At 35.1% G+C, this 27,734-nt stretch overlaps 1 long non-coding RNA gene across 2 annotated transcripts; it reads right to left on the reverse strand.

Annotated features, from left to right (window-relative positions):
- On the reverse strand, positions 1 to 27,488 carry LOC115485300 (uncharacterized). 2 transcript variants are annotated; one of them, XR_003946050.2, is made up of 5 exons: positions 27,266 to 27,488; positions 23,004 to 23,108; positions 20,450 to 20,539; positions 11,385 to 11,522; positions 1 to 2,471 (listed from the first exon to the last, which is right to left on the reverse strand). It is a non-coding gene; the product is annotated as an uncharacterized LOC115485300 (long non-coding RNA). The 2 variants fall into 2 exon arrangements; XR_003946051.2 differs by lacking the exon at positions 23,004 to 23,108.
- Between the last annotated feature and the right edge of the window lie 246 nt (positions 27,489 to 27,734).

A 27,734-nucleotide genomic window follows, 5' to 3' on the forward strand; every position in this document is an offset into this window, starting at 1 on the left:
TGTAGTTTGTTTGCTTCTTTTTACTGAAATTTCTAATAAAAAAAATACTCTGGAGCACAGGTACTGAACCTCTATTACTTTGTAAGTGTATAGTTTACAAGGCACTTTGGAAAAGGAACAGAAAAGGACACAATTGTTTTGTATTCTGGTATGCATTTGTATATCATTCTGGAGACCTCAGCAAAATTTGAAATGTTTCTTTATTGCTGTTTAGGTGTTTCAGTTCATGAGCTTTGAGGTGAGATGTCAGAACCACCATGGTCATCTTGTTCTGACTTTCTTTGCACAGAAGCTATAGAACTGTGGGGGATATCTGACTGGAAGATGCACAGTGTTCAGTAGTCATTGCTTCTAGGAAAAAACCCTCAAGCCTTGGATCTCTTTTAGTGATAAACAATGCCTATTAAGTTATACCAATGGCTAATTTAGCTCTCTGTTATAAAGATGGCAAAATTTTTTATATTTAATTTATTAACCTTTAGTCTACAACTTGTACACATCTCATTATATCTTAATTTGAGAAACAGAGGAGATAGATTTAAAAATCTGCTTTCTTTGTCTTTTATATCCAGGTTGTATGCTTCTTGGCAAAGTACTACATTGAATTAACTTCTTAACACAAAGATTATGATTCTTTGAATGTTCATGGGAGTTTATCTTTTTTTTCCAATTTATTGATATTCTTCCTAAAATCTGAAGGTCATTCCTGGATATAATGCTCTAAGTGTGGTCATATCACTAGCGCAGTATACAAGAGGTAATGTAACCTTTCTTCTTCTGCCATGGCCTACATGATAATAGAGTGAGTAAATAATCCCAGGATGCAGCTCTTTATGCCACAGCCCTGCAAGTTCAGTGTATGATGTGATGTCTTCAAAAGTGAGGAGTTGTGCCTGATAAACCCACTCCCTGCTTCTCAGAAAATTCACTTATATCCAGGAACCTGTGTTAGTGGACATGAAGATATTTCCTGCCCCTGAGACACTTGGATGAATCCTTCAAAATGCCCTGAGCCCTCCCCAAGTTCCCAAGAAAAGGTGAGAGCAGCAATAAAAGGCAAGTAGCTGATCTTAAGGAAACAATAGGCTTCCTGGTTGCACAGTGCAGAGATCCTCTAAACTAGCTGGGGTTTTGTGTTTCAAGCAAACTCTGAGTTTTGTCTCCACCAAAATCAACAGAATGCTCTGTGGCAAAATCATCTGCTGCTGGTACTATGCACTGAAATGATGCTGTACTTCCAGAGCAGGGGCATTCACCTCCAGTCACAGCTCTGGCAGTGACTGCCCAGTAATGTCAGTTTGTTTTGGTTTGGTTTTGTTTGTCCTTTTAAAATTTTATTTAAAATTGAAATTGTATAGCCACATCCTATGAAACAGTGTATCATAAGATGTAATCCATATGTAATCCAAATTCTGAATAACAGAATTTCAAAAAGTCTCTAAACCTGGCACTTTATTTTCTTAATAAATGTAATTTACAGACCTCAAAGTTTTTTTATAAACCCTATTATTACACCTCAGCATGAAACCAAAACTTGCATGACTGCAAAAAGAATTCAGTCTTTTGACCATGTTTCATAGATTGATACTGACTTTACATCTAGTAGCATGCAATTAATTTAATGTTCTCAGAAAATGTTTCTGACCTTGCTTATATTTTATGCTGTTGGCCCATTTTCAGAGAGTGAGGGTGCTTGTTGCTGTGTTAGACTTCATTACTCACCTCATAGGAAGCAACAAACCTCCAACTGATGAAAATGATTTATCTGGAATACTTTGTTGTTTTACTTTGGCTGGTGAATGTCATTTTTATATCTACACTTTGCTTCCATTTGACCATACTCCAAATGTGGTGAAATCTGATTACACTTTTCTGCTGCATGACAGAGCAATATGAAATATATGTCAGCAATGTGTAATATATGTTAAATATGAAGTGAAGAAAAATGTTTAATTGTTTTACAGGTCAAGACTTTGCATCATGTTGTTTGCTTCTATTCCTACCATTGTTGTAAACTCTGTTGGCTTTCTGCTTTGTAGATGACAAGGTAATAAGATGCAAGTCTTGACTTTTGCCTACCAAAATCTCCTGTGTTGAAGTTCTGACAATGTACACTGAAAGTGCTGTAGCTGATAATGAAAGAACAGGGAAAATATGCCTTCTCTGGCAGAGGTTAATTGAATTTGTCCTTTCTGCTTTGCTTTATCTAGTTTTCAGTTTTGTGTTTCCTTCCTTTCCCCTCAGAGGGTAGGAGCATTTGTGGGAAGGCTGCAGTGCTGTCCTTTATGATTTTTCAGAATACATTTTAATTTCACATATGATCTCCATCCTGTGTGGTCTTGGTGTCCTACAAGGGTGTGGAATGTTGTCAGGCATTTCTGCATGCTTCATATTTCTTGAGAGCAGATTTCTTCTGTTTGAACTCCATTGTAGGCTTTATTTATCCTAATATTTTATCTTCAATAATTCAGCTGGAAAATATTAAGAAAGAATGAAAATGGCATTATAGACAGAGCAATAAAACTTATCAGGTTTATAGTAAACTTCTTTTTTAGAAAGTACTTTTAATTTTTCAGGATTTTTTAAAATTTTTTTTTGGTTTTTTTTTTTGGTAATAAGAATCTCATAGCTTGAGTCATGAATGTTTTCTTTCTGTGGGAAAACATTCATTACTGCACTGAAGTTTAATTTGGCTTGGTTTACAATATTTAATGATTCCACTGACCAGAAAATTGGTACACCTACATCTTAGATGTGTTTTCAGAGGAATTTAACACCACAGGTGTGTCAATTACTTTTTTCTCCCAGTTTAGATGTGTGTTACCCCTGTACTTATTTTCATCATGTGTATAAACTCAAAACCACTCAGTAGTGCCTCTGAGTAGATAAAGGAAACCTTCTAAGGATAAAGTGAAAACCCATCAACTTCTTGTAGAACAAGACTAGAGTGAATTGTCAAACTGGATCTTGCAGTCTTTTAGTTAAACTGGTTGTAGTTGTTATAGGTACACTGTCTTTAAAAAACACTTGATATTAGTTTTACTTTTCTGATAACAAGGATGCTAAAGATCTGTTTGCATGATGCCCAGTTCTCACAGCACCAGCACCCTTTACTGACATGGCTCTGGCAATAACCTCCTGTATGGTATCAGTCATTCAACTTAGACAGTTTGTAGCAGAAGGGTGAAATGAAACACTGACCCACCTTCCAGTTGCATAAAATCTGGGACAATTCAGAGTTTCCTTGCCTTCTATCCTTCCTTTCACCTGCAAAGTTTATATTTGTTCACAGTCCATACTAGATAAGTACAGCAGTAAAAGCTGTGAATGTTTTTAGTCTTTATTGTTTCAGTATGTCAAGTAAAAGTTTACAGACCCTGCTGAGTGGTGATAGAACGAAAGATGGATCATTAATGTTCTTAATAGTATATAACTTGTCATATTTGCTTTCTAAAGGTCAGCCAGTTTTGATCTGTCTTTTTGCTTTCTTGTTTCAGCTCTGACATAGTTCTGCATTCTTATGTCACTTTTCATTTTGTTATTCAGCTTGGATATAATTTATAATTAAAAAGTCCCCCAGTATTGATTCACTGACTTATTGATGTGTTCACCAAATAGTTCAAATGAAGTCATTACCCTGTTGACCTCTGCATTTGCTATTTGCTTGTTTTCCTTTTACCAGTCTGGATAATGCAGAATTTTTTTTTTTAAGAGGTGTGAAAACAATAGGATTTGCAAATTGTAAGCATGCTGTGATTCTTTATGTTTTTTAAAGACTTCTCATTTAAGCATTTAAGATTTTTTTTTCTCCCTCCAGGATAGCTATGTTGGAAGAGATTGTTGCTTTTGTGCAAGTGACATAGTATTAAAGCCCTCCTAGGGATTAGTATCACACCAACTTTGTTTGACTGTTCAGCTCCTCTGTAGTAAAAATTTACATTTTCCTTTCATATTTGCAAGGCTTACAGAGATTTTTTTTTTCTTTTTTCTATTGGTAGAAAGGTAATGAGGTAAATATTTCTATGTACTCCCTAACAAGGCAAAAAACCTTTTTTTTTCTAAAGGAGAAACAAATATGCTTCTTTGGTCTCCACTCATGTTTCTCCAAGACCAGAAGTTGAGTTCCCAGTTTTGCCTGTTAGTCTTGGAAGAAAGTAAATTTTTTCAGATGAAATTGCATGATAACTTGCAGTTTCTGAGCAAGCCCCTTTAGAACACCACAAGTCCCTAATTACTCTGCAAATATAGATCAAAATGAGCCACAATATAGACTTAAATCAGAGTCTCTGACTAAAATATGGAACAAAAAGGTACCTATTTATTTGACAGCAGTTTTAAAAAAATAAGTCTAATTCTTTGTAAATATTGAATAATTTTTAAAACCAATGTGCTTAACTGGGACTTTTGCTTGCTTGCTAATATTTTTTAAATGTGAATACTGTACTTTACTTTTCTATTTTTTCGGAAGTTATCTAATCTTCATTTGCTATAGTAAAACCTATGAAAGAAATAGAAATAAGAAATCACCAAAAAAAGAAATCTCTCCACGTGCATAGATGTCAGATACTTTCTGAACTTTTATTACTTCTTCTTGTCCATTTCACAGGCAAAAAAAATTTGACTAACCACTCTATCATATTTGTGTCGGTGCCTGGAGTTAGCTACGCACTCTTACTGTATATCTGAAAATGCTAATACATCTACAAATGCTAGAGAGAACCAGGAAAGATGGATGTAAAATTTTGAGGGACTTAGAGAATCCTGTTGTGCTTGTCAGGTTGTTTCAGCAGGAATTTTGATACCAGGAAATTATCAAGAAGCATATATATATATATATATATATATATATATGTATGTATGTATGTATGTATGGTTTTTACCCCAGATTTAATGCAGCCCTGGGAGAGTTGGATGTAACATGATCATCTGTAAGGAGATAATAATTTTAATACTTTTCCTCACTGCAATAAAGACATAAACAACTCATAAGTCTGTCCATTGAGCTAGCATGTCAGTGATCTTGGATATCACTTCGTAATTTGTAATGAAAGTCTCATTTGCCTTGAATCCTGTGTAAAGATTTGGCATTTCCTGGTCATTTATTAACATACATAAGAGAGAACATGTGGGTGTTTCTTTTAATTTCTGTTCTCTTAGGTCAGTTTTATAATTTTCTAGCATAATTGACTAAAAAAGGGTTATTTTTTATTTATAGCTCCATAAGTCAAAGAACAATCAGTGTTGTATTCTTATTTTTTTAAAATAATTTTTTAATTTAAGACTTTCTGTATCAGCATGATAAATCTGTAAGTGATTTGTGCTTGGGTATATGCACTGGGCAGAGAAGGGCTTGGCATTTTCAGAGGTGATTTGCAGTCTGGAGTTGAATACAGTCAGTAAACAAATTTAAGTCTCTGCATTGTCTGAAGTCCTGATGAGACCACATGAGATGATGTGCAAAGTTAATACAGGGCCAGCCTAAAATTTCAGATAAAGCACAGTGGGGTAACTGTAGCTCAGTTTGATTGTAATTGGGGATGAGAACCCAGCAGGTTTCTCTGTGATTTGAAAGGGCGAGATAAGAAAGTAGAGAAAAAAAAAATCATTGCTGATCATTGTACCAGTTGCCTGTGTGTGAGAAACAACATTGAGCATACAAAACTCTCCACAGATTAATCCTTTCCCCTTGATCATGTACTCTATTCAAGTCCAAGGTGAAACTATACAATCTGTACAATTATTTTGGCTTTTATTTTTTTTGTACAGACAGCTTGAAATGCTGTAAAGGAGTGATCTGGTTTCTACTAAGGTAGAGTTAATTTCTTCTCAGTAGCTGTTGCAATGCCATGTTTTGGATTCAGAATGAGAATGTTGATAACACACTGGTGTTTTGATTTTTTTTTTTTTTTGTTAAGTCATGTTTGTCCTAAATCAAAGACTTTTTCCTTGTCTCATGCTCTGCCAGTGAGGAGGCGTACAAAAAAACCCAAAAAAACCCCCAAGAAACCCCAAAAAACCAACCAACAACAACAACAACAACAAAAAAACACCCTGAAGAAAACCTCTAGGAGGGTACATAGCTGGGACATATTACCTGACCTGATCAAAGGGTTATTTCCCACCACAAAACGTGATACCTGCCATATAAACCAGGGAGTTACCTGGAAGGAGGAGCCAATCTGGATTCAGGAAGAGGGGGTCTGGCATCAGTCAGGTGGTGAGCAATTACATTGTGCATCATTGGAATTTTTTTATACCTCATCATTATTATTATTATTCACCATTTTTATTGTATTTTGCATTATTTTCAATAACTCTGTTCTAATCTCAACACACAAGTTTTACTTTGATTGTCCTCCCCATTCCACCAGAAAGTGGGGAAGAGATTGAGTGAATGGCTGCACATGTTTTATCTCCAACTGGGTTTAAACCATTACAGGGAGAAGTATTTTTCTCAGTGCCGCAGCTCTTGAAATTTCACTTGGTTGTCTATACTGAAAGCAAGAAACCTGGTTGCCTTTCAGCTTCTTCAAGGAATCTGTCTTATGAGTTCTGTGTTTTGGCAAATTTTCTGCCTTTGACAATGCATTATCAGGTGATATCTCATTTCCTACTTAAATACTTTCAGATATGTTTGACAGTGGAAGCAGTTTATAGTACTTATTATGTGCATGAATTATACCTTTAGATGTACCTAGAAATCTAGATGCTTCTTTAATTAAAGTTTCTGTCAGGCTCAGAGCCAAGATTTGATTTGTATGATTAGTCTCTATCTTAGATGAATATCCTTCATGCCATGCAGTTGAATGTACTGGCATGAGTTGCTTTCAATCTATTCTTTATAGTCTATAATTAATTAAGTATCCATAGGTTCAAAGAGTAGGTGTACTTGCCCACAATATGCCAGAATCAACCACGTCCATACTCACCTGCTTCAGTGCAGATGCATGCATCTGAACAATCCTTCTTTTGGTTTGAAATTATGTGTGTAGAGAGCTTGGTCCAGGCAGAAAGTTTTCACAGAACATTGTACTTTTTTCTTCATTTTTAATTTTGCAATGGAACAAGGTACTGTATTCAGGAAAGTTCCATGTATCTGTAAGTACTGCTGTGCCACACTTGTAGTTGTCAGTGATCAATAGCAGTTTTCCTTGGTTTGGTTTTGATGTCACAGATATGCTGACAAAAGCATTTGGTCATGTAAAAAGCAGCAGGGAAAGGAAATAATGGGGTATATTCAAATCATCAGTGTGGTTAAGTTAGGCAGCTCTCATCCTTCCTGCACCACTGGAGCTTCTTCTTCATTTCTCCAGATGATCAGGATAGGAGATTCCTTTTTTTTCCCCCTCTGAATTGCACAAAACAATAGCCTTCTTTTCTCCAGGATCTGCAATCTAGCTCTAAGGAGACTATTCTATCAGTTTCAGCCTAAGGTAGATGGTTCAGATTAGAATATGTGAATATTCATCATGTCAATGTGTAAATTTCTCTTACTTTCTGTTTCAGTGCCTAGAAAATGGAGGACTTTGAAAAGGGAATTAATATGTTACTCAACTATGGAAGGTAATGATCTATAAAATTACACATAAAAATATTTGTTCTTGGTAGGATACTTTTGGTTGACTTTGGGGTATTTTCTTGCCCCTCTGTGAGGTGTTGAAATGCAAGGATTGTTTTTGTTTGCTTTATTTCATTCACCTTGAACGACTGCTCATATAATTAAACAGAATGAAATCCTGTGTCTGATTACATTTTGGGAATCTCATTTCATTTGGAAAAGAATACTGCATTGTTTTACTCTGAGATAAATGCAAGATTAAATCCTAACAGGTGTTTCCTTAAGGGGGAAGGTTTTGAAGTCCTGTTGAGTCCTCAGGTTATATGACCATTCTGTATTTCTCAGGCAGAAATAATATTTTCTTTTGCACAGTAGAGGAAATCAAGTTTTTTGAACCCTCAAATCTGTTCTACTGTTTTAACTATTGATCGGTGCTTTCTTTCAAAATATTTCTTTGGACTGAGGGGATTTCAGGAACAGAAGTAGTTTTTTATGTTGAGATGTCTAAACTACCTGGGAATTTAGAAATTTTTATTTTATTATCATCCAGTTATTAAGACTATGCACAGTCTTGGTCAAAATAAAGGCAGTACAGGGGTTAAAACATTTAAAATAAATTATTGCATGGTAATTAGATTAGATTCCATGTCAGAAGATTTGTTATTACACTTACATATTAAATGGCATTTTAGTAGGAAAGCAGTAGAAATTTCATTGGAATCCAACACCAGTGCCACAAACAATTAACAAGCATTCTTCTTATTCCTGTAATTTACTTCTTCTGTATTTATCCAGAATAATAAAACTTCCTAGGAACATATTTCTGAGTAGAAGAGGTTTTCATGTGTGCTTGTGTATGTGTGTTGCGAGGAATGAGAAGAAGCTAGAGAAGGGGAGGCAAGTGAAAATAGATGAGAGCATCAGTATGGCTAGGGAGTGCTAAAGGATCTCATATCCATTTTTGCACTGTAAATGCTACACTAGATCTTGTAAAAAGCTGCTCTATCTGCAAATACCTCAGCAAACGGTTCCTTGAAATCCACTGTCCTTTGCAGCTCTGCCTTGTTTGTAAGCTCCTATCATTTATCATGGGAGCAGCTGTCAAGGCAGGGCTATAGGCTGAGACAACCTGGGAGCCAAATGCTGCTGGTGTATGCTTCTGTGAAAATTAGCTTGGATTGTTTGTGTCTGATCAGGATGGAATCCATTCAGCATGGAAAACAGTCTCAATGGGAAGAACTTGCTGAGTAAGGATTAACAATATATTTGTAAAACCAAGTGAAATGGATTCAGCAAATCAAGATTGTGTGGGAATTGGTGAAGGCCAGTGAAGTCTGAGAGGAATTTGCAGAGGAATTGCCATCTACAGTCCCTAGGTTTTACTGGAAAAGTCATCCTAATGTATGAAAGGTGGCAAAGTCAGCCATTTTTGCCTTGTAAAATCCAAGATACTTTTAAAAATTATATCTATCTAAGACCTGTCTTAGAAAAATATGGTTCCTAGATTATAGACAGGGGTGTACTTTTGCTGTCGGTTATGTATGAGAGGAACCTAGAACTTTTTAGACTGCCTCAGAATCACAGCCTCCCTGAAAGCAGACAAGTTTTTCAGACAAACACTTTGGGTGTCAGTTTTTACTAGTTGATTCAGGAGAAGTTATCATATCTAGATTCACATACTTTTTCCTAAATAAAAAGAATTAGCATAATCAAATTCTTTCCTGTAACAAGGTAAGGGTGTCTTTCTCCCTTCGTGCTGTTACATACCTTATTTCCTCTTTGCAAATTGAGTTCACAATTGCAAATGTGAAGTGAGAAGCAAAGAACCCCCAAGGAGTAGAGTTTATTTTTATTAATTCATTGATTCAAATAGAGTGAAATCTGTGTTATCCTTGCTTTCTGGAGGTGTGCATTTTAAGTTCACCATGAATTAGTTGTTTTAAGACCAATGAGATATTTTAGGTTACTGATATGCAGCCAGTGTCATGAAACATGCACAACCAGAGGGATCAGGGGTTTTCTTCAGTTCATCTCACAAGAGTTGCAAAGCAGTCTACAGTGATGTAATTGCAAGCAGTATTTTGATTGAGGTCCTGTTTTCATACAAACTCTTTAAAGCCACATGATCTCACATAAAAGCTGTAGGTAGTAAGTAGGCCTCCTACTTTCACTAAAATGAAGGAATTGTCATTGGCTAAAAGTTATGTTTTGTGGAAAAAAATAGAATATAGGAGAAAGAATAGAAGATATAAATCTAGCATATGGGGTTTTGGTCATGTAATGGCTAGAACTAGTCCAAAAGCTGGCAGTGAATAGGGTAGAAGTGAAGTAAATCAAAGAAGATGGTTGAAGTTACTACATTTGCAGTTATTTATAACCCTAGAAAATGGAAAACCTAAAAACTTGGCTGGAAACTTAGATGTATAGCTTAAGTTTTTAGTGTGATGTACCTCACCTCTGAAATAAATGTTTAGCAGCTGATATTGTAGAGTAAAATTATACAGATAGGAAAAATATTTGCAACTTTTCTGTGCCCAGGCTCTTAGTGAGCTCTTGTCATATTAAAACTTGTTAGTTGTGTGCAGCAACACATTTGTACTCATTGCTATATTTCCTTGCTACAGGAAAACTGGTTATTAAAAAAAAAAATATTGATATGTGCTCTACTAAGTATCAAATATTTCACTTAACTGAAACTGGAAAGTTATAGATTTTCTAATATTTATTATTAAATATAAAACTTGTCTCTTAATAACTTTTTTTTTTTTTGCTTTAAAGAATAGATTCAAGAATATCTTTCTGTGCACATGGGACTGGTAGTTTTAAAGCACAGTAGGTCATTAGTATTACAAGCTTCTTAAAAGAATTTTCTATGCTTCTTTCACCTACAAGCTGAGTGTTGGCTGTTGTGGGGTGCTCAGTGGGAAACAAAATTTTACCTTGAACCCATCTTTGCAAAGCCCTTAATTTCTCTGTTTGTACTATCTCTCTGCAGGTAAAAAATCTTTATTTATATGCATCATAAAGAAGAAAAACAGGATTTTGTAAATCTGAAAGGCTTATAAACTGAGTGTTTAACTATATTTGTTCATCATGAATTTTGAATGATTCAAATGGGCAAGTGATCATTCTCTACTGGCTTTAGTTTGCAGTGTGGTCTTACTGAAATCTAAAGCTTCCTATCTAGTAAGCACAGACTCCACATTCAGTAAGAGTTTGGGAGAGAAGACTCATTTGAGCTGCCATCCTCCTTGACCAGTTGAGTTCTGGAGGGATGGAAAATGAGAAAATAATTTATGCAACCAGACTTTTCTATTTGACTTTAACAGCTCTACCGTGGTAGAGGAAACAGTATAAGGCTCTTTTATCATCATTAATAGTAATAGCTCATCCTTCAGAGAAGATGGCTACAATCTAAACCATCTGTATCTTTTCACATTGCCACGAGAAGCCAAGTCCTAAACCGAGGAGGGCATATGCTCAGGAATCTCACAGGGAGAAAATCATCTGCCATTAAGTCAGTGGTGCAACTGTGAGCTTCTTCTAAATGCTATTACCTACTGATAATTACTAATTTGAATGAGCTGTCAGAGACCAGGGGGAGAAGAGACCAATATATGAGAAAAGATTTTTTAGGAAATACTGTCTCTGATTATTCTGTTCTGTCTTTCACCATAAAGCTGACAAGAAAGGTGTATGTTAAGATGAAAGTCTACTGAACATTTAGGAGGTGATTCCTCCTAAATCTCACCAGTTTTGCTCTGGTGAGATCCCATCTGGATACTGCATCCAGCTCTGGAGTCCTCATCTTAGGAAGGACACTGACCTGTTGGAGCAAGTCCAGAGGAAGGCCAACAAGAAGATTAGAGGGATGAAGTGCTTCTCCTATGAGGAAGGCAGTTTAGATTGTTCAGCCTGGAAAAGAGGAGGCTTCAGGGTGACCTTATTGCAGTCTGAAGGCAGCCTACAAGAAAGATGGAGAGAGACAATTTACAAGGGCCTGTAGAGACAGGAGGAGGGGGAATGGCTTCACACTGAAAAAGAGGAGGTTTAGGTTAGATATTAGGAAGAAATTTACCCTCACCACCCTCTCTTTACTGAGAGGGTGGTGAGGGTCTGGAACAGTTTGCTCAGAGAAGATGTGGAAGTGTTCAATGCCAGGTTGAATGGGCCCCTGGTTAAGTGAAAGATGTCCCTGTGCACAGCAAAGGGGTTAGAACTACATAATCTTTAAGGTACCTTCCAACCCAAGCCATTCTATGATTCTGTGATTTATGAGCTATTTGTAAAAACATCCCATCCATATATGAAACAGAAATAGTGGTTGTATAGTTCTAAATATATAAACTCCTTGGATATTGTTTTCCCTTGTTCTTATGTCAGAAAGATATGGTCTTCTGTGATGTAAAAAATTAAAATAGGGTAAAGAAAGGGCTTTAAAAGAAGTCACTAGACCACTGTGATCTACACAGATACTGTTGGTGGAAGATATGGCAGAAGAGAAGACAGGTATGATTTCTCATTGGCAATGCCTTGCCACAAGTACTGGCAATGACACCCTTGCAGCTGGTGTTGATGGAGGAGGTTTCTCGTGCTTCCAGATAGGTGGAGTACACTATCCTATATCTAGTAGAGTTACCTCCAGTGGTTTAAGTTTAAAGTGTTAGATTTGTGGCAGCATGAGATTCTGTTTTGCCTAATTTCCCTTGCTGAGAAGACAGATGAATCTGAGCTCAGTATTGTGCTGCAGCTGGTGCACACTGCAAAATAAAACATCCCTGGACTCTCTGCAGGACATCACACTGTAATCTTGTATTTTCCCTTCATCAGGCCTGGGCTGAATAACTTTCCTTTCAATAACCTGCTAGGCCCTGGGAGTGCATACTGTCATTACTGTGTGTGTGCATGCATGTGTAGATATGAAAGTACCACTGAGGCATTCCTTTTATGACTTGTTATAACTAGAAGTGGAACTCAGTACAAAAGTCCTGGTTCAGCTGCAGCAATTTTTAGTTCAAAGCAATAGCATAGATGCTCTTTGTTGGAGCATGTTAGACTTAGGTTATTGCTTTTAGCGTTACCTGTGCACTTCCAAGTATTGTCAAATTTGTCACAGACAGTAGCATATTTCCTTTTCTTCCACTGATGTTGCCCTGCAAACTTTTTACCCAGGATAACAGAATAAGAATACAATTGGAAGACATTTTGTTGTTACTCTTGGTGAAATTTTTGAGGGCTTTTGCAGTCATTCTGAAAAATTTGGAATAACAGCACTTCCAGAAAGTTGGCCAAAGGTCGAAATTCATTGAAATATGTGGCATTCTTATACAGCTCAAAAATGTTAACTACTGCTGGAAGGAAAACATGCATATGAAAAAAAATTTTATTGGCTCTTTTCCTAGAATCCTATTTCTGATTTCATGTCCTGGTAGTGATTTGGATCTATGTTATGCCCAGCTGAGTCTTTTAAGTCTATAACTTCGTACTTAAAGTAGTAGATTTATTTATTTATAATCTTAAAAGTCCTTCCTATGTATCAATACAAACAGTTGAAGTACCAATAGCGAAATAAAGTATCATTAGTTCCAACGGGAGGTGAGAGCAGTGTTTTTGATAATGTCTAAATGAAAATGGTACCCATTACTTATGAGAATATTGTTGTACAAGCTCTGAGAAAGCACCTCTTTACTTGAACTGTTATGTGTTGTCTCTGTCCTATAAGTATACATTTTATTTCCACTATATTCTTTATAATAAGGAAGTAAAAAACTTAAGAAATTTTGCATTTTTGGGTTTGATATTTTTTTCTGTTGAATTTGAAATGTGAATTAAAAAGACAAAATTTGTTGTAGAAAATTCCCTTTAAATTCTGACATAAAGTGAAGGAGTGTCATTCTAATCTCACAACTCTTAATTGTCTTTAGTGGATAAAAGGGAAGTGGAATCTATACCATATTTGAAATATGCATATATAAATACACTGATATATTTATATATATATAAAATATATATATTAATATATACATTTATATATATACATATATAAATGCATGAAATTGCAGAAGATAGAAGCCAGCCTCACTCAGAAATTGTTGCTAAAGGAGTGGGATGAAAGACACTAAAAGTATTGTGCTTGATCAAACAATTAAATGTCACAGTTGAGATGCAGGAAAACAGATATGTAAGGTGTAAAATGTAAACAGAATAGTGAATATATTTTCTGGGACGAAACCACAAAAAAAGATTCTCCCCAAATAATCGGCTTAATTTTTACTAAATCTGTGCCATTTTATTATTTCCACAGCACCAATAGCAATAATTCTGTCTCCTACCCTGCTTCTTCCTGTAAGCATTTCCTTCAATTTCTATGAAAAGTTATTAATTTTCCAACCTTTAGCTGCTTAAGCAACTGGGGAGGAATGGAACTCAGCTAGTAGACAAAAAATGTTATTGCTCATAAGGCTCTGTTTTTAGGTGGATTTTCTGTTGAAATACCCAGGCTTTGTCAACTTCTTAGACTACAAAACATGTCACAAGAGCTGTTTTTTCTCTTCATGTGCCCTGGCCAGCTTTAAATCATCTCTCTGGCAACTATCTATCTTTCCTACCATGTATCTAGCTTAGGGAATGTACTGTAGGGTGGTCTCCAAGTAGTTTGGTTGAGGTTTTACTTTTTTTATGTCCAGTGAATGAAACACTTTTGACAAATATTAGGGAGTTACCCAATGACTGGTTTGCACCCACATGAAAACAAAAAGCCATTTCCTAATGGTATGAACCCAATGCAACTTCCAAAAAAAGTTTTTATTATTTCAGCTCTGGTACCTCTGTCTCTGGGATGACTAGAAGGAAATAAATGAGTGTCCGTAATTTTACTTTTTTTTTAGAGTGATCTTCAGTGTATGTCATGTAATTGCCCTAGCTGGACAATCCACCTCAAACTAATATAGAGTTCACTTCTCAGATGAAGGTTAGAACATGAGAAATCTCACCCCATAAAATATTAGGAGCCTGCATGTGAGAAAACTGGAGAATAAGCAAGTAAAGTTCCTAAGCCAGAGGCACAATAATAATTCTTAATTAAAAAAGGGACCAAATAGAATAGTTAAAACAATTTATGATACAATTGTCTATAAAAGAGCCATTAAATCTGAACAAAAAAAAAAGCTCAGCTCAGTAGCCTGGGTTTACCCTAATAGAAGCACTAAATAATGACCTCCTCTACTGAAAAAAATATGTGAACTTTTGGAAAAAGACTAGTATTAAAATGTTATATTGCAAATGCAAATACCTTTGATTTTATTCCTTAATAGTGGTATGTCAGACATAAACCTCAACAAATGACATTATCAGGAAAACAAACCAGATTATTAACAGGATAGTAACTTTGCCTTGTAAAGGACACTGGCAGTCTCTGGTACTGCTTGAGCTCCAGCTGACACTGCTGCAGGAACTATTGAAAGGTTTCATGCTCAGTACCATCTCTGTTACTAGAAGGAGATGTTGGTATTCCAGGCAATTCCCCTGCTTAGCCAGCCATAAGAACATTTCCTATCCCCTCTAGCCATGTATTTTGCATGTGATCTGATGAAGATTTTTTAAACTAGTTTCTGTCTTCTACCTTTAAACACAGAATTATGAATTGCAGCCTTTGAAAGGATAGAATCATGTTGCCATGCCACAAAGTTAGCCAAGTTATTTTTGTTGATTCAGTTCACATGTCATGAAAAACTCTCATTAAATTCTGGAAGGACAAATTTTAGCACAAGAACAAGATAAAAATTTTAAATCTCCAGCTGATTAAACTCCTTGTAATTTTAACTAAGTCCTTAACCCATGGTTTTTTTTGTTTGGTTGGTTATTTTTGTTTGTTTGTTTTTGTTAATACTGATACTTTCCCAGGATCAGGTTCCTTGTATTGAGTAAGGATGAGATTCAGTCCTTCATGATAGAGGAAAAAAAGCCAGTAACACTGGAAGAAGATTTGCTTCATTCATGTATTTATTTAAGTATAAACATGGGAAATATAGTGATTTCTATACTTCTTCTGTATGAAGTAAGAGGTTTGCTTAAATTTAAATGTAGGAGAAAAAAGTGTAGTTTATTTGGTCTTCAGGGTTTCAGCTGGGACACCAGGAAGCAGTACCTGCTGTAATATCAATTTCTACTTTGTTCAGTGTAATGTGACATTATTGACACCTTTATGTAGATGGTCCTGCATTCATAACAATGATAGAATTATTTAGAGTTTTACTTAAATTAATTGTGGCTTATATCTTCTAAAATACCTTCTCTGCAAGATACCTGTGACTGTCAATCCCTATTGTGCTGAACCCTAGGATACCAAATGTGTTTAACTCTTTCAACAGTTATCAAAAAGGCATTTAGTGAAATATGGATCTCAAAATGCTGAATGTATTGGTGGGCTAGAACAAAAGGGATGGGAAAGAAAATGAAGGAGAAGCCAAATCTTGTGGGGAATCGTTGCCTCTTGAAAGAAAAAAAATGGTGTCAAAATTCAAATAATCAGGGTCTGGCTTTTGAACGCATCTCTTTTTAATTTTTGTGGGTTTTTTCCCCCACTACTTCAATGATATGCAAAGACATCATAGATTTTCAAATAAACTAGCAAATATTCCTCAAGAGAGAGTTTTCAAGCACTGTGGACGTCAGCTAGGATTAATGGTCTAGAAAGCTGCCTGCCTCTCTAGTAACTCTCTCCACTGATCTAACCTCTCTGGAATTAATTTTTTATTGTCAGATTAGAAAGATTAAAATAAAACAGAGCTGAGTGTTGAGTGGTGTGTTGTAATATGAAAGAGAATATTTGAGCTCTTTCATTTCCCTAAACCACCTATGCAAACACAGTTTTAATGGCAAATATGATAGAAGTATTCTGTCCTATTTGTAAAAGAATTCTGTCCTCCTAATGTAGAGCCTCAGCTCATCTGAGGCAGCTCTCAGACCTGTACTGAGAGGATTACCTCTTTGAATTTGCAATCTCTTTCAGAGATGGACTGGTTGTTACACAGCTGGCACTGTTATTGCACAGCCCCATTTTGGTAATCTGTAATAGCCATCTGTGCACTCTCAAAACCCTTCCAGATAAAACCCAAGCATTTCTACTGTCCAAAGGTGTATACTAATGTTTCAGGGTAGATTTAGGATGATTATTTAATGGGAACATAAAATTATGCTATAAGGAGAATATTGGCTTTAGAGGAATTGTTTCTATGTATTGAAAAAAAGATCCAGACCTTTGCATTAACCAATTTGAGCATTTTTTGTCCAAACAAATTTTATTTTGAACTGATAAAAATCAGCAAATTCTTACATTGTAATGGTTTCCTAAGCCTCTTTAAAGAAGAGGCTTTATAATTTCTTACGGACTAAGACAATTCATTGGATAGTTAATTGAGCTTCAAAATACAGAATTTTTAGAAGGAAAAGGAAAGTTTGATTCTCTATGGCTTTTATAAACCTTTTCCTAAATGAAGAGTGGGGCATATAATTGATACCTCTTTACCACAAGCAATTGAGTTTATTTTCATTCAGGTATAAAAGATGAGTCAGCAATGAGTACGGACTGAATTTACTGTTTGGGGCTTTTTTTTTTTTCTTTTAGTCATTATTTTCTTTCCTAAACTAAAAGGAATTTTAATTTCAAAGAGAAAAAAAAAGGAACACATTTTCACAATTCTATCAAGCTTTGTGTATTTTGCCCATAGGTGAACTTTGTACTATAGAAAACAAATTTCAATGCCCTTTTGTTTTGTTTGCAGGATAATGCTGATAAAATGGTATAAAACAGAGTTAGACATGCTTACTTCTTGTCACAAGCTAAATATTTGGGATCGAGGACTCTGGTCTGCTATTGGTACTTAGATTTTTTTAATACACAAAAAGGCAGCGAAAATTCCATTGCAGATTTAACTTAAACAGTTGCTGACCCCAATTCTACCTAAATTATGAATTTACTTGGAGACCAACATCTGCTTTTGTTGCTCAGATCAGTGGGTAAATATAAAGCTAAGTTCCTGCTGAAAGCTATCAAAGACAATAAAATGTTTTTTAGAACATTTTTTCTGCAGTGGATGATGATAGCAAGCTTTGTACAAGCAGCTTCCTCAGAGGAAGACAGTAAAAGGAGAGGGGAATTGTCCTTGCCCCTTTCCTGTGTTTTAACACCTCTGTGTCTCAGGCTATTCCAGCACAATAACAGATTCTGAAGGGTGAGAACGGGATGATGAGGGAAATATGAGGTGTCTTAGATCCTTCTACCCTTGTTCATAAAAGAAGAATTTGATTTTTTTTCCTCCAGACAGGTAGATGTGTTGTCACCTGCTGAAGCCTTTGTTTTCAGTGTGCTCTTTTCTGCATCTTGAGAATAGCAGGCCTTGAAAAAGTCTTTCCACATGTTATGCAAAGTAAACAACCCAGTCTATTTGAACCTAAGTAGTGGCTTACTTTTAAGTATCAGTTGATTTCCAGAAGTTCAGTAGTTCAGAAAGTAAAATATGATTGCTATATCTGGATGAAGTAGTCATGAATCCTTTTCAGGCTTTTTTAGGTCTTTTCACATAGTAGTGAACCCAGAGAAGTTAGTTTCTCTTGCTGTTGCAAATCATATTGTGACAGTGTATCATGTGCATATGTTTGCTTCTATGGCTAAAGATCCAAGCATGTACGCAACATAGAAGTGATAGCAAGGATTTTATTATTCATATCTACTTCTGTTTTCAGAAGTGAATCAAAGATCAGTTCTTAAAATTCTCTTTTCTTGTAGCTTGACCATGAACCCAGAAAAAATATTGGCAGCTAAAGATGTTATCGCAAACTGAAACTACTGAATCTATTTTCTGAGCACAGAGAATGTAATTCTTGGGAAAATAGTTATGATTTTTTTTTCTAAGAGTTAGGGAATGAAAATGACCCATGGAATAGTTCTCAGAGAGGTGGGGTTATAGTTATATAATTATATATAATTATATTATTATATATAATGATATAATTATATACAGGTATATATATGTCACTACAGGAAAATAAAGGTGTTTCCTTACAGTCATGTAGAACTTTATGTAATTTTCTTAATTACATTATCGAACAGACAATGTTTTCAGAGTAGTCATCCCATATAGCCATAAACCATATTGGAAGCTCAAGTCAGAGAAAGCCTCAAAGGTGTTTGAAGATCTAATTTCTTATGGAAACTCTGATCCTGCCATTAACCCTGTGACATTCTCAAATAATGTGAGGTTGTAAAAGCCCTTCTTCCAATCATAATAACGATGTTAGAGTGATAGTAACTTTCTGTGCAGTAATAAAAAGTCTTGTTTAATTTATTGTTTAATCAGTCATTATAAAATGTCATTTATTTTAATCCCTCTAAAAGATAATCCTATTTAAGGATTGCAACAGGATTTGAATAATATTCAGAGATAGAAGTGAAATTTCTATTTTACTATAAAATATTTGTTGCAACACCTATTATACTATTTCAGTACCAAAATTAAAAAGTGACTCTGCCTATACTGGTTTGCTTGATTATAGATCTCTATGTATTTGAAATTAATAGAAAATTAAATAGGGAATGAAATTTAATGAGATGAAAATTTATTAGCAATACAAATTTTCATTAAGATTTCTGTATCAAAAGATTTGTGGTCCACAGATTCAGTAAGAAGCTAGGAAAAATAAATCACTCTGTTTTCAGAACATTTTGATTTTACTGTTCTGGGAATTATCAGCCTTATTTATAGGTAGTATTCAATTTGATTTATATAATGATTCTACAAAGAATGTTTTACAGTGCAATAAAATCATAGAGCTTAACACTAAGGTGACCTTCATCTGAAATATGCATATGAAAATACTGAGTTCTTGTAAGGATCACTGTTATTATTTTTTAGCTACATTAAATGATCATTTCCCTGTATACAGCAGATATTGCTGATCTGCCCCAATAATTTACCCAGCAGTTTCTTATCTAGCTTGGTGGGAACATCAAAAATCTAAACCATGCAATGATGGTCATATGCCTTTAATGATTTGATGAATCAATATTGAAACAACTGAGAAAAATAGTTTCCTGTCACTGAGATTGTCCTTCTGAAACTTCTAAGTCTTTTTGTTTCACTGTATTTTGAAATTTTATCTAATTTTTTGCTGCCCATTTTGGGCATATTTGGGAATTAATATAGATATCTGTACATCACTACACAACAGCACAGGTTGTGATAATCATTAACACTGAATTCCACTGTTATCCCCTCTTCGTTCTTAAAATAGTAAGTCATGAAAAAGAATTTTGTTGAGGAACTAGAGCATAAATCTTTAGATCTGGTGGTGTAGAGATCAAAAAAATTGTGACAAAAGTCAATACTGTTATGTAACAAAATGAGTCCCAACAAAGAAAAGAGAAAAAAAATGTTGAGAAATAGCACGATGAATTGGAAAAAAAAATGGAGAAAAATCTATAAAAGAGTTGGGTACATCCTTAAATATTTCCTCTTGAGCAACACTTCTCTGAGTATCCCTTTATCTTTTCCTGTGCTCTGAACACACTATGTATCGTTGTAGGAACACACTTTAGCTTTAGTTACCCTAAGGCAAATTTCACAGGCTGGCAAAGCTGCCTATTTTTAACTTTTATGCTTTATTATTTGGAAATGTAAAGATCAGTTGCTACTATTATTTATGTGGGGGAAAAAGTAAATATTTCTTCACTTGCTTTAGAGAAAATATATCTACAGATGTTCCTTCCAACCCTAAGTATCCTTACCAATTCTGTACTTATGATGTAATAGGCAATACTTCAGTGAAGTCTTTGTTTTCCCCCCTTTGGAAAGTGCTGATGGACTGACCCTAGAAATAATGACTGTTAATTACCTTTTTGTAGTGTCTTTTTCTCAAACAAGCCTTTCAATGTGGGAAGATGCTGCATGCTTTTTGAAAAACACGTTTTCTTTGTGATGGAGACTGTAGGCAGAATGATAATATTTTTAGTGAGTGAATCTATTTAGTGAGTGAGTCAAAACATTTTATATTGCTAAAGTATGATCTTTAAAATCTCTATTCTTTTAGAGGTCCATTTTTATTTAGAGTGGATATTCATATTTATGTACCTCTGACCCTTTTTTTCTGATTGTCTAGGCTTTTACTCTTTGTGCTAGTTTTCTTACAATGTAGTAGTGGCTTTCTAGTTTCACCCCATTGATTGCAAGAAGATGTCGTCATTCAGATACAAAGTAACTTCTATCAATTATGCTGTAGGGAGACTCACTTTGACTCACCATATACAAAGAATCTTTGTTTAGAACTTTATATGAAGATGCTGGGAATATTTGCCAGATTAAAAAAAAGAAAAAGGACCAACAACCTACAAACAAAAAACCCCTCAAAGCACAGAAAAATACATATTTTTTAAGGAACTGAAATCTCTCTTCAGTGGTTGTCAGGGCAAGTTCTTAGGCAGCACCTAGTCAGCATGTTGCATATTGTTGGTGTACACATAAAATCATATAGAAGCTTGTTAGTTCTACCTGCACTACACCTGTAGTGTATCATCTACATTGGGGACTCAGAAGAAGCAGAACCCTGGTGTTCTGCTTCTGGGCAGGAGGTTGATTCTTAGAAATAATTGAAATTTAGCCTATTTGTGCAGCATGGGTTTATCAGCCACAAGCCTTGCTTCCAGGTTTCCATTTCTCTCATTCTTTCCCCCCTCTGTGAGTACACATGAATTTACTATATGGTTCACAGATGGCTTTCTAGCAAAAACTTCCTTTGTGAATAAGACAAGCAAGACCTTGTTTGGGCAGGGCACAAGGCACAGTAATAGGAGAAGGCAGCTATTTAAATAGTGTAGGATAGAGAAGGTCTCTTAATCAGTCTAAATATTAATATAGAACTAATTACAAATGGTTTTATATTAATATTTAGAACCATTTGTACAAGAACCTTCCAGTACTTGTACTCAACCTGGGATGCAGATGGTAGCAACATCACTTCATTCAATACTAAATAAAGTGCTTATTTAATAGTTAATCAACATAGAGCTAGATTTAATAGGAAGCAATGAATCATGCTACAGTCAACACTTTAATATCTATAATTCATAAATAAATAAAATTACTAAGTAAGTCAGAATCACTTGGATTTGCCTTTGATCATTGTATTGCATGAGAGAAAGCCCCAGTCAATGACAGTAGAGAAAAGAGCACTGATAGAGTCAAGCAACAAGAAAATGTAAAGAATAAAAAAGAAATTGCCAAATACTTGTTTTCTCTGTGAACCCAGACACTGAAGTAATTATAGGAAAGAAAATTTATATTAAGCCAAGAATTTTCTTGTGCACTCTGATATTGCAAAAAAAGGTGACTATTATATAATTTTGTCATGCTCATAATCTAAGATGTTCATTCTCTTCTCATAATCTGCTGAAGCCTTATGTGCTCATCTTTTGCCTTTAATTAATTATATTTGGGTAATTATGTAATCCCAACAAATAACCAATTATGTGAATTTGGGTCCATTATATTTTCTTTCCATTTAACATATTTTAGGCCTTCTGGTGTCTGACTTTGCCAGCAGTAAACTCATTGCTTTGTTTAATTAATTTAATTTGTCATGCTTTTATGAAAATAATTAAACAAGGATTTTGTGCATTCTCTATAGTATTTACTTTACCTTTCCCTGAGCTGTTTAGACTTAGATTCAAAGTGCTCCATCTTTGCTTTTTTCTTATAATGAAAGAAATTTGAAGAAGTACTGTTATCAACTTCTTTTACTGTAGTTTGTTTTTAATTGGGGGTGACCTTTGCTAACTCGAATAGGAGTCTGTTTACTAGCAGACATGATTTTTGAAGTAATACCTATTAGAATTCTGCTTATAGGAACTATCTTAGCATCTCCAAATTCTACTTCTCTTTCACAGCTACCTTAAATATCTCAAGACTGTTATAGCATAGTCTTATGTGTCCCAGAAATAAAATGTTCTAGCAGTCAATTAGAAATGTTGTGTGCAGAGGTATGTCTTAAATCTAGCTCCTACAGAAGGCTGTTGAAAATCTCCTTTAGGGATTTAGCACCTACAGAAGACTGGAAGAAACAGCGTATACCCAGTCATACCTAAACTATGGTCCATGAAAAGATAAAAAATTAACAGATATGTGTGTAGGTTATGTGAATTGAAAATAGATTAATAGGAAATTTTAAAGAATCACAGAATATTCTGAGATGGATCTTGCAATTCCAATTCTCATGTAGCTGTCAGCTGAAAAAGGGAACCTAGCCAATGCAGCTCAGGTACAGTGCCCATATCTTTTGACATTAGGAATTCCCATTCTGGAGACGTTCCCACTCAGGATTAGGGAAGACTGCAAACATGGGAATATATGTGGGGTACCTATTGACTGAAATTTGGCCAGTTTAGTCACTGTACCTGCCCAGTGTCCGTAGCTTGTTCTGCTCTTTCTGTGCCAGCAGCACTGTAAACCTGGCGGAAGGTTTCACAGCTGTTTCAAAGACCAAGCACAGCTTTCCTACCCTTGGAAACCAAGGCAAAAAAGGACACATTCAGAATTTTGATGTGTGTTGTTCCTCCTGCCCAGCCATGCTGGGCTCTGTTTCTAAATCTTTTATGTGAGACATAAATTTAAAATGATCTAGAGGGAAGTCAACATTTTTATTATATGTTGAAAGATAACTATAATTTACTTTTAAGAATGGATAAAATTTATTTTCAGCAGTTTTTAGAAAACATGAGAATCATTTGCATTAAAATTCATTACCTTTTAATTTAGGCCAGTAAAAATAGACACATGTTTGCATTATAGGACACATTAAAGACCCTGGAGAAGCAGTTCCTGTATATTGGAAAGCTATCACATATATTCAATTTGACATTAAAATATTTTTAAAAATGCAGAGTCCAGCAGCATGCATCAGATTAAAAAGCAACAATCCAGATTACAAATTTTAACCACATTAGTAACACTTTTCTTTTTTTTTTTTTTTTTTTTTGCAAAATTACAGAAGTCCAGGAAGTAATCTGGTAGAATATAGGACTTTGAAGCAGTTAAGACTAACTGAAATGTTAGATTGACAATCAGAAGTGTTTGAAATGAAAGCCATTTCCTTCATTATCAAGAACAATAGCACTTATTATGGGAGCTTTATTTGTTGCTGGCATTACACTAAAATAGTAAAGTATGATTGTGGTCCATGCAGACTAGGTCTTTGCTGTTAATCCTTCTATGAGGGTAGCATGATACCATGCAAATCTTCCTTTCAGGAAAGAGAATGAAATCTTGAAATCAGAAAACAAAGTGTAACAAACACTCTGGCAAGGAGATATGATAAAATAAAATGCAATTGAAAAAAACCCCAGAAAATTTGGAAATAGAGTGACTACAACCAAATGTATTGAGATGAAATGTGGTGCAGTGAAAAGGACCAAAAGGAAGAAAGGTAAACACAGAGAGAGGAGAAGTAATTGAAGAAATTAAATGCTAAAAAAAGAGAAAATTTTGAAATGAAGTGCAAACCAGAAAAGTAAATTGGATGGCACAAAGAGCAGGGAAATGGACAGAAGCTTGCCCAATTGATTCTCATTGAAATCACAAGATTTCATTCCCTTTCCTGAAAGGAATCAGAAAAGTGTAGTTTCATGTAAATACACAGACTTGTAAGTAGTCTGGGTTTTCTAACTCATAGAAATTAATATTTCTCTAAATTTATGCCTGTGTTTCTAATTATGTTTTACATCTCCCTGAACCATTTAATTACAGAATTCTTTCTCAATCCACGAACTTGCTATCAGAAAAAGACACCTTTGACTTGGTGCCTGTGTGAAATGCACTATATTGGTTGAAGCATTCTTTTTAGAACTTGTTTTGCTAAAATAATAGTAAACATCTGTGATTCTGCTAACAGAAATAACAAAAGGAATATAAAAAATGAGATACAATTATTCCTTCTTGATTTATTGAAATACTACTGCCATAGTGATCTTGTAGCCATGATTCTGATGTAGTTGTACTGCAGACTGTTTCTGGATTTATTTGCTTTCATGTTCTAGCTCTGCTGTTATGTTCTTTCCTTGTAAGCACCTGCAAAACCCTGCAGTTATGAAGTGTTATTTGTTATTCATCCTGTTTTCTGGGGCAAGTGGGAGACAAGAAGGACCACAGGTCACCATAAACCTTTCAGGTCAACCAGTTTGGGTTTCAGAATCACTCAGCTGTCATCCTCCTGCTTTCTCAACAGCTAAGAGCATATCATAAAATATCAGTAGTTTTGGTGTCAAGAAAGGAGTAAAAAGTAAATCCAGAAAATAAATGTAATTCCTGTTTAATCTGAACAAAGGTCCTGAATATTGTTGCAGTTCTGCAGGAGTTTCTGAAATTTATTTTCCAGTTGGCCTTAACAACAGTCCCTTAAGGTATGTGGGGAGATCTTTGCTGACTAGAGTGCAATACCATCAGTGTTCAACAAAAACAATATGCAGAGAGGCTATTGCCAGCTTGTATTTTGCCATGTGTTTTCATTACATGTTTGTGAGTAGCATCCTGTTCCACCTGTTTAGTGACTGTTCTCAAAGTCCACAAAAACAAGAAAGAAAAGGAAACTGTAATAATTCTGAAAAATATCAAATATTAGATAGACACTTCTAAAGGCGAGATGTAAAAGTAATTTGTAAAGGTAAAACATTCCTGCTTTATCTTCTGCCAGCCTTCATATGGATGTTTTTTCACTATTGTTAAGGACAGAGAGGTTCAACATGGAAAATAAGATTGTAATATAGGACTCTAAACTTGTTTGTGTTGGAGAGTTTTTTGAACCTGTCAGTCTTCAAGCAATGTGCCTTTTTTTCTTCAGCCACATTTTTTACATGATGTCCATGTTAAAGCAGAAGTCTGTGAAATACCAGCTGCTGATATTTTTGCAGATGCATGGGGAAATTTGAGCCTTTTGTAAAATGTGTCCAGCAGGTTATAGAAAATCTGGGGGAGAAAGGCCACCTTTGAACAAAAATGCAAATATCTTATTTTTTCCCATGGTAGCTTACAGAGATCTAATTTCTTTTAACTTTAATGGTAGATTCTACTTTAGTAGAATTTTGGAGCAGTAAATTAGCTTCTGGCATTTTGCATACTGGACAGCTGCAATGCCCAGAGCCACAGAGATGACAATTAGTAAAGAAAATTCATGAATAGTGTGGTAAACTGAAGGGGTAAGAAAGAGTTGTCTTAGTCCAAAGCATTTATCCAGAAACGATTTCATCAGGCTAATGTCAAACAATGTTCAAAGGAAATGTACTTTCTCTTGCCCTGAAAACAACCTGGTTGAATTTTAATCTGTTCCTGGCATATTTGCCCTATGTGCTATATTCTCCATCTTCGCCCACGTTATAGTAAGCTAATCACCATTATTTATAGACTAAGTTAGAAAAGTAATTTCTTCTCCAGTAAAAATTATAAGTTGCTATACCTTCTTGGAAGAAGTTAATTTAAAAAGTAATTAAATTATGTGTGTTTTGATTTTGTTTTTTTTTTAAGTATCTTTAGGGAAAAGGCAATACATCCTATACAATTACATCAACTGCTAAATCTATTATACCCCAAGTTTGTTCATACTCTTTTGGAGAGGAATTTTTGGTTTGAGTTGTGGGACTGTATTATATAAACAGTGTTTTGAACTACTATTTCTTTTTCTCCATTTGCTTTTGGAAAATTAGAAATGCTACTTCATTAGTCTCTAATGGTGAAAAAAGTAATGATTTCAGCACTTTGATTTGACTTCAGTTTCTTATTGGAAATAGGAATAGAGAATATGGCAAGGAAGGGAATGATTGCATGGGGATCTTTGATAATTATTGTATTGAAGAAGTCAGTTATTAGACCAAACTAAAAAAAAAAACCCATTTTTGTTTGACTTTGCTTCTGTTTCAGTGGTTTATGTCTCTCAGTTTCCATAAATTAGTTTGTGCAATCTGTCCCTGTGACCCCAGGAACGATTCTCCTTCTGTTTGTGTGAGGCATATGAACAGGGATGCTGAGACTGGAAAACTTAGTAGAGCTGATAATTGATTATTTGCCCTGGAAAGTAAACATCAGCTGTGGCTAACATTGAGTTGGATGGGTAAATTTCTTGTATCACAGCCTCACACACCACCACACAGCAGGAGGGAAGGGAAACTTGTCAGCTGCTCCCAGATGAGAAGGAAAGAAGGGTTTTTTTCTCCTTGTCAGACTAGCAAATTGTAACAGATTTCTAGCACTGAGTGTGAGATAGAGACTGATGTGTTCGTGCTGGTTCCTTCTGTAGCTCTGACCCCCTAACATCAAACCAAATCTTTGAGAGCTCACATGGTTGGGAGAGAGGAAGGGCTGGTGATTAACATCAGAGATGGTGGATACAGCTAGAAAAGGAGAGGAAAAAAAGGTGATATAAATAACAAAGATAGGGTGGGCTTTGAGATACTTGAGGCTCTGTTCCCTTCCCTACTCTTACATTTTCACATGTATTTATGTTACTTGATATTTACCTGCCCCTCATAACAGTTAATAAAATGCTTTTCAACGCACTTTGATAAATCTGAGATGTACAGAAAGAGGCAAAAGCATCAACTGTAATTTTCCACAAGATTAAAGCAGAAGAGATCAGACATTCAAACAACAGTTCTGTTCCTGCAAACCTTACCTTTGAGGTAAAAGATGCCTAGGAAAGACTTCTAAACCGAAGCTTTCTGTTTTTCTCCATGATCCCTTGCCAGATTTTCTCTCATTTGCAAAGAACATGAATGCTCCCTCCACATTTTAATTTCCATTTTAGAAGGTCTGCCTGTGAAGGCCTGGAAAGTACACTACTTTTCTATTAAGTTATTGCAAACAGAATTAATTTTAGCATGACCACAGACAATTACTTCTCGTAACTGAAATAATTCTTCTTTCATCTTAATATTTGCTCCTGTTCTTTCAATATTTGCAGACTTTATCAGCTTCCCTTTTCTGTTTTACCTCTGTAAACTAAACAAGCCAGGATCTTTTAATCTATTTTTCAGCTAAAGAAAAAAATTTCCAGTCATCTAATCATGGTATTAGTCCTGCTGTGGAATCCATTCCAATTTAAATAAACATTTCCAACAACAACAACAAAAAAATTAAAAAAG

This window comes from Serinus canaria, chromosome 4 (genome assembly GCF_022539315.1).
Source record: "Serinus canaria isolate serCan28SL12 chromosome 4, serCan2020, whole genome shotgun sequence".
In the NCBI taxonomy this organism is placed as follows: Eukaryota; Metazoa; Chordata; class Aves; order Passeriformes; family Fringillidae; genus Serinus; species Serinus canaria.